This window comes from Dermacentor silvarum, chromosome 6 (assembly GCF_013339745.2).
Source record: "Dermacentor silvarum isolate Dsil-2018 chromosome 6, BIME_Dsil_1.4, whole genome shotgun sequence".
Classification (NCBI taxonomy): domain Eukaryota; kingdom Metazoa; phylum Arthropoda; class Arachnida; order Ixodida; family Ixodidae; genus Dermacentor; species Dermacentor silvarum.
In genome coordinates, this window is record NC_051159.1 from 1,232,962 (window position 1) to 1,242,794 (window position 9,833).

Here is a 9,833-nt window from a genome sequence, read left to right on the forward strand (position 1 = left end):
TGTGCTTTGCGACAATGCAGAAAACAATGTCATTTGTGCATGATATCAAGATGTATGAAACTAAAAAATCCATAAAGTGATACATTATTAGCAGTAAAGGGTTGCCAGTTATACGTCTTTCCATCACATTTACTGTTAAAGCTACGAGGTGCTACCCAAAAGTTCCAGGAGTTTGAAAAGCACGGGCAAACTGAGTGGAGAACACATTTCCGCCGCTAAATGTAGCTAGCAATATGCCTTGCGGATCAGTGTGCTGAACGACTTGCATCTAAAAAGAAGTACTGTTTTGCCAAGTGTTGTTTTGCAACCAATGTTTCGCTAATTTGGCGCATTTCTTAGCAACCAATATGGCAGATGTCTAGGAGCAAAGAACATGCGTCAAGTTTTGTTTTAAACTTGGCCAAAATGCGGCAGAAACTCATCGTTTGCTACAGGACGCGTTTGGAGTCGACGGCATGAGCCAAAGTAGGATGTTTTTATGGCATAAACGCTGCCAAGAGGGTCAAATGCGTGTTGACGACGATGAACGTTCTGGACGGCCGTCAACGAGCACAACCCCGGAAACGATAGCGGAAGTTCGTAAGGCTATCATCATAATTCACAGGGTAACTATGAAGGATGTCTGCAACATTGTAGGACAATCGTACGGCACAGTTCGGCTAATTTTGTCGCATGTTCTGAACATGAGGCGCATTTATGCAAAATTCGTGCCAGGACTGCTCCGTGACGAACAGAAGCTGCACCGTGTTTCTGTCTGTACAGAACTGAAGCGACAAGTCGGAGACAATCCCACATTCCTCTCCGGTATAATAACCGGGTATGAGACATGTGTTTATGGCTACGACCCTGAAACCAGACAGCAGTCATCGCAATTGAAATCGCCAAATTCTCCGCGACCGACAAAGGCACATCAAGTTCGTGGCAATGTCAAGTCCATGCTCATTGTTTTTTTTTTTCCCCTACATGGAATTGTCCGCAAAGATCTCGTACCTCCAGGGCAAACCATGTACAGCGAGCTTTGCTGTGACGTTTTGAGGCGCTTTAGAGAGAGCATTTGTCGCAAACGTCCGGAGAAGTGGAAGAACAACAACTGGCTTCTTCATCACGACAACACGCCCGCTCACACATCACTCGTTGTTCGACAGTTCCAAACAAATCAAAGTACTGCCGCACCCAGCCTTTTCAGCTGACCTCGTCCCTTGCGACATTTTCTTGTTCTCAACGTTGAAGTTGAGGCTGAAAAGACGTCGGTTTGGCACTGCTTAAGAGATCCAATCGGAATCGCAGGCGCTCCTCAACACCCTGTCGCCTGAAGAGTTCAACGAATGCACGGAATTGTGGCAGAAACGCCCGAATCAGTGTATACATGCTCAAGGGGACTACTTTGAAGAAGACAGTGCTGATTAGGCGTTATGGTTAACACATTTTGTTTTTAAAGCCTTAATTCCCAGAACTTTTGGGTAGCACCTCGTATATCACTAAAATGTGAAAATTTTGAATAGAGCTGACGTGAATGCTCTAGCGATGTTTACCTATAATATGTCGCAACAATTGCCACGACTGCATTGTTTTATGTTTCTGCCAACATCAAATAACCACGGTTATCGGGGTATCGCTCGGCGCGGACGCGCTCGCTGTATCGGAAACATTGAGAAGGTTGTCTTTACGCTGGGAGCTGGATGAAGACATTCGTTATCAGACTGTGCACACGTCTGCGGCGCTACGTGTGCTACATCTTCGGACTGACGCCAGCACCACCGGCTACTCCGGAGTGTTCGGTGAGAAATAATAAAAAATGTAAGAATAATAAAGAAACGTATAATTACCAGACGGAACAAAACAGCGTGATTTGTTCAGACGACCACCAACTGTGGGTGCCGCTATTGTCCTCTCTCTTCCTTGTTGTGCTTCTGGCTGATCACGCAGATGGCACCACGAGGTACGAATACATAAAATTTAAAGCTCTCAATGTAGCCAACAGGTTGAAGCAGCCATGGTCGGGTGCTATGATTGTTACTGGTGCCATAGCATGTATAGCTTTTCCTTATTCCAGAAATTTACAGCTACTGCAGTCTGATTTATTGCGCAGCATTTCGTTTACTTTTATACTCTGCGCACGGCAGCCTCAACGGACACAATATGCATTCGAATCCAAATTAACTCGACTGTGAATGCCGTTTCGGTGCAATGACCGCAAACAGCCCCTTTGTGGCAGCTAGCGAAAGACCTCGAATGAACGCGATTTGGCATTTATGATCGCTGCAACATTACCGCGCAGCACTCACAGCAGCGTCGACGCCTGGCGAGGAGCGAACGAGAAGAGCGCGCGGCCACACACCGACGACAGCTCGCGATGGACAGCAAGAACGGCAAGCGTCTAGCGTGAAGAGAAGGGGTCGCAAGAAACGCGAGACGGCGGAATGCAATTGGGCCGCGGTCTGGTTCCTGGCAAAGCGCGGCCGCCTCGGCGTAGCGATTCGCAGCGCGCGCCCAAAGAGCTCGGCGCGCGTCGTGGGCGCTATCGATCGGGAACCGGCAGATGGACGGAGAGCGGAATAAGCACCCATCGCTCCGAAAGGGGAAAGAAACGCCGTGCGCGCCTCGGACACTGTGCGGCCATCGACCATCGCTGCGTGCCCAGGCTGACCGAGCACTAGAGTGGACAGCTGCGGGAGTTTGTCAACGCTAATTTTAGAGCGAAGCGGTACGTTCCTCCGAGCTGTCCGCGATGCATTCGGCGTCTCGTGCAAGTTATGCCGTGTCGCGGATGCAGCGTTGAAAATTGCTACGCAGTCGCCCAGACCCCTTGTCGACGACAATCCCCGCCACGATAGCCCAGTGGCTATGGCGTGCTGAACTCCAGGGTTCGATCCTGGCCGCCGTGACCGCATTCCTATGGACGCCAAGGACGCTCACGGACCGTGCATTGGATGCACGTTAGAGAGCGCCGTGTGGTCAAAATTAATTTGGAGCCCGACCGCTACGGTGTGCCTCGTAATCAGATCGTGGTTTCGGCGCGTAAAACCGCAGAACCTATTCAATTTTTTATTGGTGGCCACATTCTCTTTCTTCACTCCCGTTTAGTTTCCGAGAGGAAACACAAACGTTTTGTCCAGATAGCCGCTCACTACAAGGCACCCCTCCTGGCACAATGTACGATCTATGGGATAGGTTGCTGCATACATTTCAACCAATGACAAGTAAGCAATACCACTAATTGTGCTGCTCTAATTTACGTTATTATCTTGCTGTTACTGCGGTGATTGCACGCAAGTGCTGCCAACGTCCTTTCTATAATCTTCAAGCGAAACATGAAGTAAATCGAGGTGAAATGCAAAAGTTTGCTCTATGACGTGCCTTATATGAGTAAAATTTAGGTCGAAACACCGCAGCAGTAAGTACATGGCAAATCAAGAAGGTGATATTCAAGCTGAGAAAAAGGAAAACTTGAGACTCGGTAGCTGATACCGAGAAAATTTTCGGTGGTCTATAAGACAGGAGAAGATTTAGAAGAGGGAAGAAGGATAACCAGGGATGACTTGGTTTGCTAGCCTACCATAGAAAAAGTAAAAGGCGAACTAAAGGACAAAAGAAAAGTGAAAAAAGAAATGCCAATGGCACTTCATTGTACGATTACGGGGGCATAGAATAAAATGTCATGAGGTAGCGAAATAAGCGGCTATGCGGTTTGTGCGGAATGAAATAGTTGGGGAGTTTTGAGAAGGGCCTTTGTGCTATAGTGAACATAGGCTGAGGATAAGAATCACAACACAGCCTATTTCTGATTTCAAAAGTCATCTCGGTTCTGTTCATTTGAGCTGTTCCATGAGAAAGATCGAAATTTTTTATAAGAACTATGGTCTGAAAAGAGCGAGTTTCGGTGGCCTCCTTTAGCATACAAACACATAGACAGTCTATGCGCTCCTGGTGGTCTTTAACAGCAGCAGCAATAACTGCTATGTCTCAGAAACTGAGACAGCAGTATTTGTAAATAAAAAAATACACTGGTTTCATTCAGCCCCACCCTCCAGTGAAATATACACGTCAGGAAACACACCGTGGTGCTTGAGGCATACTGTGTGGCGCGGCATTCTCTCCCCCAGCGCTTTCTGGCTCCCTGCATGCCATTTTCGATCAGAGCCGAATTCGACGAAATATGCGCGTCCTACCACGACAGGAATCCTTCGGGCCTGTTGCAATTACGTGCATCCAATGCGTGGACAGGAAATGTTTGACAGTGTTCAACGAATACTTCGTAGACAGCGCGTCACGTCTAGTTTGTCAGCCCTTTCAAGGCCTAGTATGGATACATTTCTTCTTTAAATTCTGACACAAAAATTTGTGATAGTGCCTGTCAGCCGCACATGCAGGCCCCCGCCAAAATTAAAGGAGGATAATAAAAGACATAGAGTATTATGATGACGACCTGAAACGCATATGAGCTGCGGTTGTGAAATTTTTTAAGTTAAGTAAAAATGGCGGTAACAATGCTCGCGGAGCAGCAGCCGTTGGTTAATATCCTGTCATTAAGGAAAACAACATTTTTACTTTCGAGTATTTCTAAATGTAATTAAACATTTTGCCATTTGGCGCAGTCAAAAAAGCATAAATTATTCATTTTTACTAAGTATTACTTTAGCTACTGCCCTGTTTTCTTTTTGCAAGTGTAATATGATGTGCTTCCTGAATTCCGCGTATTATAACCAGGTTTTCTTTTCTGTGTGGGCACGGTTGCTTTATCTCTCAATCGCGTCCCGATTTTCTAGGATATCAAACGATTTGCACCAACGTAGGTAAGACCTGGAAACGCTGTCGAGCATTTAAGACGAACGAGCTTGTGTTGAATATAAGAAAGTGCTCGATGGGAAGTATTTGTTTTATGTCCCACTCGAGTCTTTCTTCACTGCTTTCTTGACACAGTAAATTTCTTGCAGTGTCGACACCTTTTCTGCTACCGGACGTCCACTAGCGTTGCGCAATCCCTGTATTGACACCCGGTTGACTAGGTGGATGTCATACTACCTGTACACGGACACTCACACCGGTCGGCTCAAGCAGATTTAGCCCATTCCGTGCCCGTAAACGAGCCAAATGCATTCTCGTTGATGCAGGCCATGACGGGCACGCACTGTGATAGTACAACCAGGCGATATCGCTACGCCCGAAGATCGGCCCCGAGTCTAACGAGCGCCGGCGGCGGCTTCTCCCCTCTCACCTGTTATCCGAGACGTCGTCGGTAAGGCCGGCAGGAATCAGGGCGTGCCGACGAAGCCTTCCCGCGTCAACGCACGTCGCGCTGCGGCTGGACATCGCCGAATGTCGCCGGAGGCCGAAGCGGGCATGAACTACGGCGAGCGGCCAGCACTCGGACCACAATAACACGGTGTCGCCGCAAGGTAGCCATGGCCCGCGCACTCGAGCAGCGTTCACCTTCCCTTCTTCACGCACCCGTGCGGCTCACCGCCGTGTTCTCCATCGGTGCTGCTCCTGCGGCCGCCGGTGCTCGGCGGGAAAGCGGCTCCGACGGGCACTCACGCACCGGAGAGAGGGGCCGATGGAAAGAAGGAAAAAGAAATGAGTGCGCAAGAAGCGAAGCAAACGAAAGCGGAAGAAGGCGGGGGTGCGGAAGAGGATGTGACGTTGAATTCCGATGCGCATGCGCCCGAGAGTTAGACGCCGGCTGAGAGTGCTGCCGCTACTTCCGGTGGCGCTGCAAGGGCAGCGGCTTCCCTTTCACGACGCCGGTTTCCCTGTCTCCCCTTCGGAGCGGAATTCCTGCGCGCCCATGCGAGTTGTTTTCTCTGCGCCTACACGATATCGCTTGTTGTGTTTTATAAGGAGGCATTCCTCTGGGAACACCTGCGCGTGAAACAAACTGAGTCTCATTATTTCATTAAAACCGCTCGTGTGCACTCTTATTATGCAACAGAATCGAAGTCCATTAGTGGGCTCGATAAAAAGTAATGATGTGGTTTGAACTTGAGGTACCTCGTAGCACTTTTTAGGGTGCACAGTCGTGAGAACGGAGCTGATAAAGATAGTTACAACTATGGACTGCTAGTTCTAATACGAATTTAAGATTGCTAATTAGAGGACTAGTTGGTTCTTATTGACACGTGTACACGTGTCAATAAGAACTGTTACTGAGAACTGAACAATAAGAACTGTTACTGTTACAATAAGAACTGTTACTACACGTGAAATAAGAAATGTTAGTGAGGGCGAAGTGAAGAGGAAGAAACACGCGGACAGAACGCGAGGTTTCGTTTTTTCCCGGTTTTCTTCTGGGAGGTGTTGTACGTTTGTCTGCTCTACGTTCTTTTTTATTCAAGTACCCTAAAGGCCCAGAGGGCATTACATAGGGGTGTTACAATAAATCAATAATAGTGACAGTAGATGCATCCAAACAGGTAATGCATGTTAAAGTAAAAATAACACAAACGGATGAAAAAATCAAAGAGAAACAGTAAAAGCTGTTGCAACAACAAATCCTAAACCTTCAAGACACCTATAGCCATTAAGAGAGGCGTAACACAAATCAAGGTTACTTAGAATGAGTAATTCAAAAGAAAAATCGTTGTGAAAATAGGTATACATAACAACAGCAGCAGATACAGCATGTAACAATAAAAAATATGTACAAGTAAAATAATAATAATATAAAAAATAAGTAGTACAAGGAACTTTGTGCTCACCTAAAACAAAGCCAAGTGCGCAAGGAACATCAAAATATGTTGATGAAAAAAAATGAAGTGACAAAAAAAGCGCTAGACCACAATGGCGCCTTGAACGATTGAGCAAGAAAAGCCTATGTGCGTACTTTAAAATAGTCTTTTAGTTTTGCTAGGAAATCATGACTTAGAATGGATACGATTTCATTTGGTAATTACTTCATTGATATACTGCGAGAAAGAACGGCGAGTGACTCAAGACGTTAGTGCGCGCCAGAACGGGCTGCACTTTAAAGGGATGATCAAGGCGCGGGAAGATACGATGGGCGGGCGTAATGTGGCATGCGCTGAAAGAAGACCTGCAGTGATAAAGCCTGTGAAAATGGGAAAGAAGTGCTATGAGTCTACGATTTTCTAGAGAGGGAAGATTTAGAGAATTTTTAATGTTGGGGATGCTGGACGTTCGTGAGTAATTTTTCGTAATGCAGCGGGCTGCTTTGTTTTGGACTGACTCGAGCTTGTTTATGAGGTGCGACTGATGCGGGTTCCAAATAAAAGACCCGTACTCCATTTTTTTAACGAACCAGTGTCGCGTACGCTAATAATTTAGTGGACGGGTTTGCCGAGTAAAGGCTACGCCTGATGTAGCCAAGGGTTCTTGCACGCGCTGCTAGTAATCGCATCGATGTGTTGATTCCACGAAATGTTTGAAGATAAATGAATTCCTAAGTATTTTATTGTGTGAGCATGTGCAATAGCAATGCCGTTCATCGAGCAACGGGTTAGCTGCGGCTTAGGAGCTCTAGTGAAAGCTATAGCTTTAGTTTTTGAAACATTTATTTGCATTTGCCACTTTCGACACCAGTTCGTAATTTTCGCGAGGTCAGATTGCAAAGTGTCAGCGTCGGAAGGGTTAGTTATTCGTCTATAAATTACAGAATCATCTGCAAATGGTCTAACTGTGGATTTAATGTTACTGCTGATGTCGTTGACGTAAAGCAGGAATAAAACAGTTCCCAATACAGAGCCCTGCGGCACCACTGATTGAACTAGGGATCGCGGAGAAGAAAATTCATTAGCAGGTACAAATTGGTACCAGTTAGTTAAAAAGTTGCTAATCCAATTAGTGGTCCTACTATTTATATTAAAACAGCGAAGTTCCAATAATAAACGGTTATGAGCTACCTTGTCGAACGCCTTCGCAAAATCAATAAATCTGGCGTCTATTTGTGATGAGCCATTAATAGCTTAGTATAAGTCGGAGACTAGCTCGAATAACTGCGTCTCGCATGAACGACCCTGCTGGAACCCGTGTTAGTTAATGAAAAGAAGATTGTGCTCTGTTAGGTATTTCATAATTGCTGATGAAATAATGTGTTCTAATAGTTTACATGGAATGCTGGTCAGTGAAATGGGTCTGTAGTTAGAGACAGATGATGGGTCACCGGACTTGAAGATTGGAATTACTTTAGCTTTTTACCATCCGTCAGGTACGCATCCTGAATCAATAGATTGTTGAAAAAGACAAGAGAAAATGCGGGATATCATTGGTTTAGTTATTTTTAGTAGTTTTGGACAGATTCCGTCTGGACCGGGACCCGAGCTGTTAGGAAGACAATCAATAGCAGCTTCTATGCTCTTCTGAGTGATTATTATATCATTCATGATGGAGGTAACAGAACCGACGTCAATATTAGCGGGAAGAGGAAGTTCGCTTGTGAAAACGGAACAAAAGAAAGAATTTAATGCCGTAGCGACCTCTGATGGTGGAAGGAACTCGTTGTCTTTCGTTATGGATATGAAGCAGGATGATGACGGTTTGGAGTTTATTACTTTCCAGAATTTTTTTGTTTTGTTTGGTAACATGCTGGAAATATAATGCTTAAAAATTTGTCTTTAGCTGCTTTCATTTCGGTTTTGCATAACTTTGACTGTTTCCAATAGCACTTCCAGGCATCATCAAATGTCGACAGCTTAGCTTTTGAATAAGAGCATTTCTTTATTAATACAGCGCCTTACATGAGAGGTGAACCACCCGCTTCCAGCAGACAGTTATTAGCAGTTTTGGAATGTACTTTTCTTTAAGTTCAGTCAGCTTGCTAGAAACAATCGTCCAGTTATCATTGCTATCACGATCATGCATGACACTCAGGAATTCACCACAAAAATACGAGAGCTCGCTGGTGATCATTTCAACATTTGCTCGCGCATAATCATAAATTGTTTTCTTTTCTTGTACTCTTGTTTTACGCTTTAGCTCGTATTCGGAATGGAGGACGTTGTGATCACTGATGCAATCTAACACATGAACAGACACGTTGACGGGTTCAGTGGTCAGCACAAGATCCAAGATAGCATCCCCCCTTGTTGGCAAGGAAACTATTTGGCTTAATGCCTATGTGGAAATCATATCAAGGAAATCCTTACATTCAACTTTCCTTGGACCGCCTTCGGCTGTGCCCGTCCGCCAGTTAATTCCAGGGTAATTAAAGTCACCCGCAAGAATAATAGGTGAGCCAGGAAATTTGTTACACACAAAGGTTAATGACTCGTTTATCAATTTAATAAATGTGTCCTATGAGTCAGGCGGATAGTAACAAACCCCAATGGCACAAGTTACACATGAAAGCTGGAGCATGACCCACAAAATTTTAATACCGGAACCCGTGTCAAGTAGGCGCGCTTGGAATTTATTGTTTACTGCAATTATAACGCCACCGCCTCGCGTTTCAACCCTGCCTTTTCGAAACAAAACAAAGTTTTTAGAAAAAGATAATTCATTCTCAGACACATCGCACGACAGCCATGCCTCTGTTCCCAGTATTATATCAGCAGAGCAGGACTCAACAAACGCACAAAGGTGATCCTGTTTTCTGAATAGACTTCTAAAATTTGCCACAATTATGGACAGCTTTTTGTTTTCTGCAGCGATGTGACGTCAGTTGCCATTCGTGGGAGCTTCGTGTCTAGGAATGGGGACCACTTTATTGCTGGAAGGGTCGGCTGCGAAAATACCGTTACCCATCATAAGCTTATAAAACGGTAGTTTATATTTCTCATTCTGCTGGCGATTCGCGCGCGCGAAATCACGGAGCGTTTTCCTGATCAGTTGCATTCGCGGTGAAAAATCTTCCTCGATCGAGACGCGCGGGGTTACCAGGT

General features: G+C 45.6%; 1 protein-coding gene across 1 annotated transcript in view; it reads right to left on the bottom strand.

The window, feature by feature from the left end:
• The window catches only part of LOC119455804 (Down syndrome cell adhesion molecule-like protein Dscam2), a 317,386-nt gene extending 311,644 nt beyond the window's left edge, over window positions 1-5,742 (bottom strand). Inside the window, exon 1 of the mRNA XM_049668624.1 lies at window positions 5,216-5,742. The gene's annotated coding sequence lies outside the window, so the exon portion shown is untranslated. The remainder of the gene's footprint in view (window positions 1-5,215) is intronic.
• Between the last annotated feature and the right edge of the window lie 4,091 nt (window positions 5,743-9,833).